Source organism: Hyla sarda, chromosome 3, assembly GCF_029499605.1.
Source record: "Hyla sarda isolate aHylSar1 chromosome 3, aHylSar1.hap1, whole genome shotgun sequence".
Lineage (NCBI taxonomy): Eukaryota > Metazoa > Chordata > Amphibia > Anura > Hylidae > Hyla > Hyla sarda.
Genome location: NC_079191.1, coordinates 76,573,120 through 76,580,307, shown reverse-complemented (window position 1 = coordinate 76,580,307; position 7,188 = coordinate 76,573,120). Strand labels below are relative to the sequence as shown.

At 45.4% G+C, this 7,188-nt stretch overlaps 1 long non-coding RNA gene across 3 annotated transcripts in view; it reads right to left on the bottom strand.

Moving 5' to 3' along the window:
• Positions 1–215: 215 nt before the first annotated feature.
• The window catches only part of LOC130361419 (uncharacterized), a 33,046-nt gene continuing 26,073 nt past the window's right edge, over positions 216–7,188 (bottom strand). For 2 of the 3 annotated variants that reach the window (XR_008890998.1, XR_008890996.1), the window contains one exon: positions 216–2,092. This is a non-coding gene — a long non-coding RNA (uncharacterized LOC130361419). Of the gene's footprint in view, positions 2,093–6,984; positions 7,101–7,188 lie in introns of those variants that run through there. The other variant, XR_008890997.1, reaches the window with a different exon arrangement.

Genomic DNA, 7,188 nt, shown 5'->3' with positions numbered 1-7,188 from the left:
TATATTAACTGAATACTTATGTCCATGTAAAAGTTTAGTTTTTCTTTGTACTAAATTAGCAAAATTTCAAAATTTCTATGTTAACATATTTATTACAGGATATTGAGTGCAGAATGATTGGGGGGGGGGATTTAAGATTTTTTTTTATTTGAGCACAAGGCCTCAACATAACATAACAAAAGGTTAAAAAAAAGTGAAAGGGTCTAAAGACTTTTCAAAACGCATTGTACAATTATACATTTATTTAATTAACTATACTACAAGGATATTACCTATACCTTTGAAAGTGTCAGTAATATAAACTTAAAGATGAAGTATTGCTAGGATGTGCCAATACTTTTGTAATGCCTGTGCTCCGGCTCTCTGGCAAGACAAGAAATGTGCAGTGGACATGCCGGCCGTAAGCGCTCTTTGCTCATGTCCCCGCTGCTGGCGGGGCTGGGTTTCGCATCACGGGACGTGCACGCATGCGAATCCCAGCTTGTCACTCACCTCCCACATCTCCGTGTCCGCGTAGCCCCGGCGCACGTGCCCCCGCCTCCCAGGGCACGCGCGTTGGAGCTCTCACTCTTAAAGGGCCAGTGCTCATTTAATTAAGTGTCTACACCTGCACCCTGGTCCTTAAATATCAGCTCCTCCCTTGGTTCCCTGCCGGATCTTTGGTTGTCTATTACCATAGTGAAAGTTCTGTGTCTCTATTACTGTGTACCTGTTCCTTGCTACCTGTTGTGGTTCGTGGCTTTGGGGTCGAATTGGACTTGGCTCCAAAGGTTATACGACCAGTTAAAATCTGCAGACCATGCATCTGAGACACAAAATGTCCGACCAAAATGGCTGCCACCATGCGGTCATGTGAATACAATATATTCACAGACCAGGTGCATAGACACTTAGGTGAACAGTACTACCAAATGCATTCATAAACTCCCCACAGACTATTTTAGGAATTTTGGAGGAGTTATATCCTAATATCCAATGCAGAAATCAACACTACACATATAAATACTGGCAGAAATAAAGATGTTTAATATACAACTAACTAAAACACACTCTTACTAAAAGAGAAAAAAGAGAAAAAGACTTTATAAATAGCTATAAACTTAAATCTGCAGTGTAAGGAAACACATATACAATTATAGTAGAAACCCTAAAATTGGCTATATAGGTGGGTTATACAACTATATATATATATCTCACACAAAGAATATAATACTGAAATACTTAGCTTCGGGGAACCTTTTACTGCAAGTATGATGAACAAATGCCAGGCATGGGGAAAGGCTGCAGTCCTTTGTTTCAGGATTCAGGCCCAACAGGAAGTTAAATGGAAAGGTGTGTTGGTATGCAGCCCAGGAAGAGAAAGAGCGAGCTTGGCCCCTTTCAATGGGCTTTTATGTTTTCTCCGCCCCTTAGCCCACCCACAGGTGGTCTTTGTCTAATGTTACAAAATCCCACCTATTTGCCCCCTTTGAACATGACTAGGAGATCCCAGGTAAGAGACTCCATCTTTCCTTTGTCTAAACCGATGTGGCTTTCTTGGTCTAGGATCACAAATATAGCAAATAAAATGTATGTCATTTTCATGTCCAGAACATTCCACCTCTTGATCCTAATACCAGAAAACCACATTAGAGTTGCATGCTGGATTGCTAATCCTCTAAACTCAGTATTCACAAGTTAATAAGTTTACAGTAGGTATCCCTAGATTCTTGCTGTCAGCTTACATAGATCATGGTTTATGTCACCCACATTGTTCACTATGTAGCTATAGCACCGACTATACTGTTGCCAGCTACTGTCCTCATTTTTAGCTTCTCTGGAGACAGTTTAATTAAAACGTCCTTTGTGGTGTCCAAAAGCCTTTTCCAAAATATGTTGGAGGGAATCCTTTGGTTCTGGGTTCTCCTGTCTCGCGATGTCATCCAAACCCAGTCCTGATCCTTGTCATCTTCCAATCATTGAATGCTGAGGAATGGGTAGCCTTCTTCACTCCATTAGAAGCATTGGTCATCTGGTCATCTGTTTGTGGTGAGCTTGGATTCTTCTGATTGGAGGTCCATGGGTTGTGCGGGGTTACACTGCCACTAATCTGCTGAATGGAAAATAAACAGGTCTAGAGTCACTTTCCAACAATACAATTTTAGTATTTCCAGGCCCATCAGAGATTACCTTCTGCCTGCGCTGATCAGTGGAATTTGGTAAAACCCAACACTAAACACAGTTGTACTCCACTCTGCATATCCATACTCACTTTCCCAGCATTATTCCAACCATTGCTAACTAATTTGTGAGTGTGAGTGTTACCTCAGTCCCTCTAGGCATATTGCCTTCTAGTGGAAAGGACTAGCTTTTACTAAACCTCCCCCACTTCTTGAAAAAAATTAAGTGTTAGTTAGTTTATTACTAATTTGTTTTCCCCACAAATTTGGGGAGGCTCCTGTAAATGTCAACCCAAACTAACAAAAGTATTGTCATTTAACATGTAAGCCTATGGTATGGCCCTAGTGGCCAGAAAAGAAAGTTTAGCTGCACACAGTCAGTATCTTATGTGTCTCCATTTTTTCCTGAAAGACAAAACAAGTGAAACATTATTTACATGCAAATGGAAGGTGGCCATTGTTTACTCTTTAGTCTCCCTTCCCCCGTTTGACCAATAGGGGGCATGGGATCCTCCACCTGTATATACGGTTTCTGTAAGAATATTGCTACCTGTGCACACAACTCCTTGAACACGTATTTTGCAATGTCATCTTTCATAGGATCAAACACATAAGGTTTATATTGGAAGCCGAGAGATTTCTCTGGAAACTGTTGTTTGGAGGAAGAATGTATATTTCCCTTCCCAGTCTGTCTGGATTTACATGGCTTCCTCTGCATCATGTTTCCAGTAGAATAACAACTTGGTGGAGATATGGCCACTATGACCACATGTAGTATATTTAGCTGAACAGTGTTTAGTTTTGTTACCATGTGCCTTACAATATCTAGCGATATGGCCTGAAACACCACATGCAAAACAAGACTTTACCCTTTTAGTCGTATTTACTATCTGGGTCTCATTTTTCATAGCTGATCTATACCTTTTCACTGCTAGAGACACAATTCTAACAACTCTTAAACTGCTCCAATTCGCTTTGTACTTCCCCTTGTTGCTATTCGATTTCTGTTTATTACACAATTGAAAACAAACACTGGGAACTTCTACAATCTCACTCTCTAGCGCCCCCTTATTTGCACTTGAAACACAGACCTTTTCAGAGGGTAAATCTGCTGTGGAATATGGCTGTGAATTATGGGAAGAAGCCAGAACAGACACCATTTTGGGGAACTCGCTTTTAGCAATCTCATTCCTCAACTCCTGGATCTCAGCATAAGACTGAGCCAGTTTGTTATCAGTCTCTATACCAGTGGTTCTCAATCTTTTTGGCGACTGTACCCCCAAAACCTCAAAGTATGTCCGCGGGTACCCCCTCGCACGGAACTTGCGAGCGAGGGGTACCCGCGGATAAAAGGCTTGTTCTTACCTTTATACTAATGCATTTCCCCTCCATCTGAATCCCCTTGTGCTATTATCCACCTCCATCTTAATCCCCTTGTTCTATTATCCCCCCCTCCATTTTAATCCCCTTGTGCCACTACCCCCCCCCCTCTCCATCTAAATCCCCTTGTGCCACTATTCCCCCCCCCTCCATCTTAATCCCCTTGTGCCACTATTCCCCCCCCCTCCATCTTAATCCCCTTGTGCCACTATCCCCCCTCTCCATCTTAATCCCCTTGTGCTATTTTCCCCCCTCCATCTTAATCCCCTTGTGCCATTATTCCCCCCTCATAATCCCCCTGTGCTATTATTCCCCCCTCCATCTTAATCCCCTTGTGCCATTATTATCCAATATGGCAAAAGGGGGATCAGAGAGAGGGGGGAATAATGGCACAGGCGGATTAAGATGGAGGAGGAATAATAGCACAAGGGGATAAAGATGGAGGGGGAATAATAGCACAAGGGGATTAAGATGGAGGAGGAATAATAACACAAGGGGATTAAGATTGAGGGGGGGGATAATCAACCCCCCTCCCCACTCCATCTTAATCTTTTGTACCATTATTCCCCCCCTCCCTCTGATCCCCTTTAGCCATATTGGATAGTAATAGCACAAGGGGATTAAGATGGGGGGGGGATGGCAAAGGGGGATTAAGATGGAGGGGGGAAATGGCAAAGGGGGATTAAGATGGAGGGGGGGGAATGGCAAAGGGGGATTAAGATGGAGGGGGGAAATGGCAAAGGGGGATTAAGATGGAGGGGGGAAATGGCAAAGGGGGATTAACATGGAGGGGGGAAATGGCAAAGGGGGATTAAGATGGAGGGGGGAAATGACAAAGGGGGATTAAGATAGAGAGGGAATAATAGCACAAGGGGATTAAATTGGAGGGGGGGAAAATGGCAAAAGGGGATTAAGATGGAGGGGGAATAATAACACAAGGGGATTAAGATGGAGGGGGGAATAATAACACAAGGGGGTTAAGATGGAGGGGGGAATGGCAAAGGGGGCTTAAGATGGAGGGGGGAAATGGCAAAGGGGGATTAAGATGGACTGGGGAAAATGGCAGAGGGGGATTAAGATGAAGGGGGGAAATGGCAAAGGGGGATTAAGATGGAGGGGGAAATGGCAAAGGGGGATTAAGATGGAGGGGGGAAATGGCAAAGGGGGATTAAGATGGAGAGGGAATAATAGCACAAGGGGATTAAATTGGAGGGGGGGAAATGGCAAAAGGGGATTAAGATGGAGGGGGAATAATAACACAAGGGGATTAAGATGGAGAGGGGATAACCAACCCCCCCTCCATATTAATCCCCTTGTGTTATTATTCCCCCCTCCATTTTAATCCCCTTGTGCCATTATTATCCAACATGGCAAAAGGGGATCAGAGAGAGGGGGGAATAATGGTACAAGGGGATCAGAGGGAGGGGGGAATAATGGCTTAGGGGGATTAAGATGGAGGGGGGAATGATAGCACAAGGGGATAAAGATGGAGGGGGGAATAATAACACAAGGGGATTAAGATGGAGGGGGGAATGGCAAAGGGGGATTAAGATGGAGGGGGGGAAATGGCAAAGGGGGATTAAGATGGACTGGGGAATGATAGCACAAGGGGATAAAGATGAAGGGGGAATAATAACACAAGGGGATTAAGATGGATGAGGAACAATAACACAAGGGGATTAAAATAAACAACCCCCCATCTTAATCTCTTGTGACATTATTCCTCCCTCCCTCTGATCCTCTTGCACTATTCCCCCTTTCTCTGATCCCCTTTTGCCATATCGGATAATAATGGCACAAGGGGATTAAGATGTAGGGGGGTGGCAAATGGGGATTAAGATGGAGGGGGGAAAATGGCAAAAGGGGATTAAGATGGAGGGGGAATAATGGCACAAGGGGATTAATATGGAGGAGGAATAATAGCAAAAGGGGATTAAATTGGAGGGGGGGAAATGGCAAAAGGGGATTAAGATGGAGAGGGGATAATCAACCCCCTCCCTCCATATTAATCCCCTTTTGCCATTTTCCCACCCTCCATCTTAATCCCCTTGTGCCATTATTATCCGATATGGCAATAGGGGATCAGAGGAAGGGGGAATGGTGCAAGAGGATTAAGATGGAGGGGGAGAGGGATAATGGTGGAGGTGGGATGAGGGGGAAATAAAGCAAAAGGCATTAAGATGGAGGGGGAGAGGGATAATGGCGGAGGGGGGGATGAGGGGAAATGGGGAGTAATAAAGCACAAGGCATTACATTTTAATGCCTTGTGCTTTATTACTCCCCATCCCTCTCCCCCTCTATCTTAATGCCTTGTGCTTTATTACTCCTCATCCCCCCTCCGCCATTATCCCTCTCCCCCTCCATCTTAATGCCTTGTGCTTTATTACTCCTCATCCCACCTCATCCCCCCCTCCGCCATTATCCCTCTCCCCCTCCATCTTAATGCCTTGTGCTTTATTACTCCTCATCCCCCCTCTGCCATTATCCCTCTCCCCCTCCATCTTAATGCCTTGTGCTTTATTACTCCCCATCCCCCCTTATCCCCCCCCTCCGCCATTATCCCTCTCCCCCTCCATCTTAATGCCTTGTGCTTTATTACTCCTCATCCCCCCTCTGCCATTTAATCATGAAATGGAGGGGGAGAGGGACAATGGCAGAGGGGGGGATGAGGAGTAATAAAGCAAAAGGCATGAAGATGGAGGGGGAAAGGGATAATGGCGGAGGGGGGGGATAAGGGGGGATGGGGAGTAATAAAGCACAAGGCATTACATTTTAATGCCTTGTGCTTTATTACTCCCCATCCCTCTCCCCCTCTATCTTAATGCCTTGTGCTCCGTCCAATACACCCCCCCCCCCTTTCGTTCAATACATCCCCCCTCCGTTCAATACAACCCCCTCTGGCCCACACAGTTATTACCGTAACTTTTTTATTCTTTTTACCTGGCCTCCGGCGGGACCCTGTTCGCTGCTACTTGATGCAGCACGTCACGTTTGGTGGGGCTGCACTGACGTGTGACGTCTTCCTGAGCTGTGCGGCAACTCCGCGCAACGTCAGGGGAGGTCACACGTCTCCCCGGCAACCAGGCAGCTAACTTACAGTAGCCGGTATTTGACAGCACTTTCGCGTACCCCCGCTCAACCCGTGGCGTACCCCTAGGGGTACGCGTACCACGGGTTGAGAACCCAGGCTCTATACATTGGTTTTCCCATTCCAGTTACTCTGATTCCAAAATGCATATCTGTCTATCTCTATCAAGAATACTCTGTGTTTTTGTATGCAACTGTTTCGCAAGTGCCTCATTGCTCTGCACCTCACATTTTAGGGCATGTAAAAGCATCCAACCAACTTCAGCCGCAGATCGGGTCTCATTTTTGGGATAAACCCCTAAATCAAGCTTCAGAGCCATACCTCCTATCGCGTCCCCCATCTCTGGGTACACCGGTGCACCATAGCGTACAAGCTCTTCTGCTATAACACTCCATTTTCCCATAGTGATAGCCCAATGTGGTACAGTCCAAAATTTGGGCCTTCTTTCCTCCCTCAATGCACTCAACTTCTTCCTAAGGAAACTCATTATGAACAACAGAATCTCAAGTACAGTATCAGATAGCAAGACAATACACAAACAGGCTACACTGGGGTATCTCG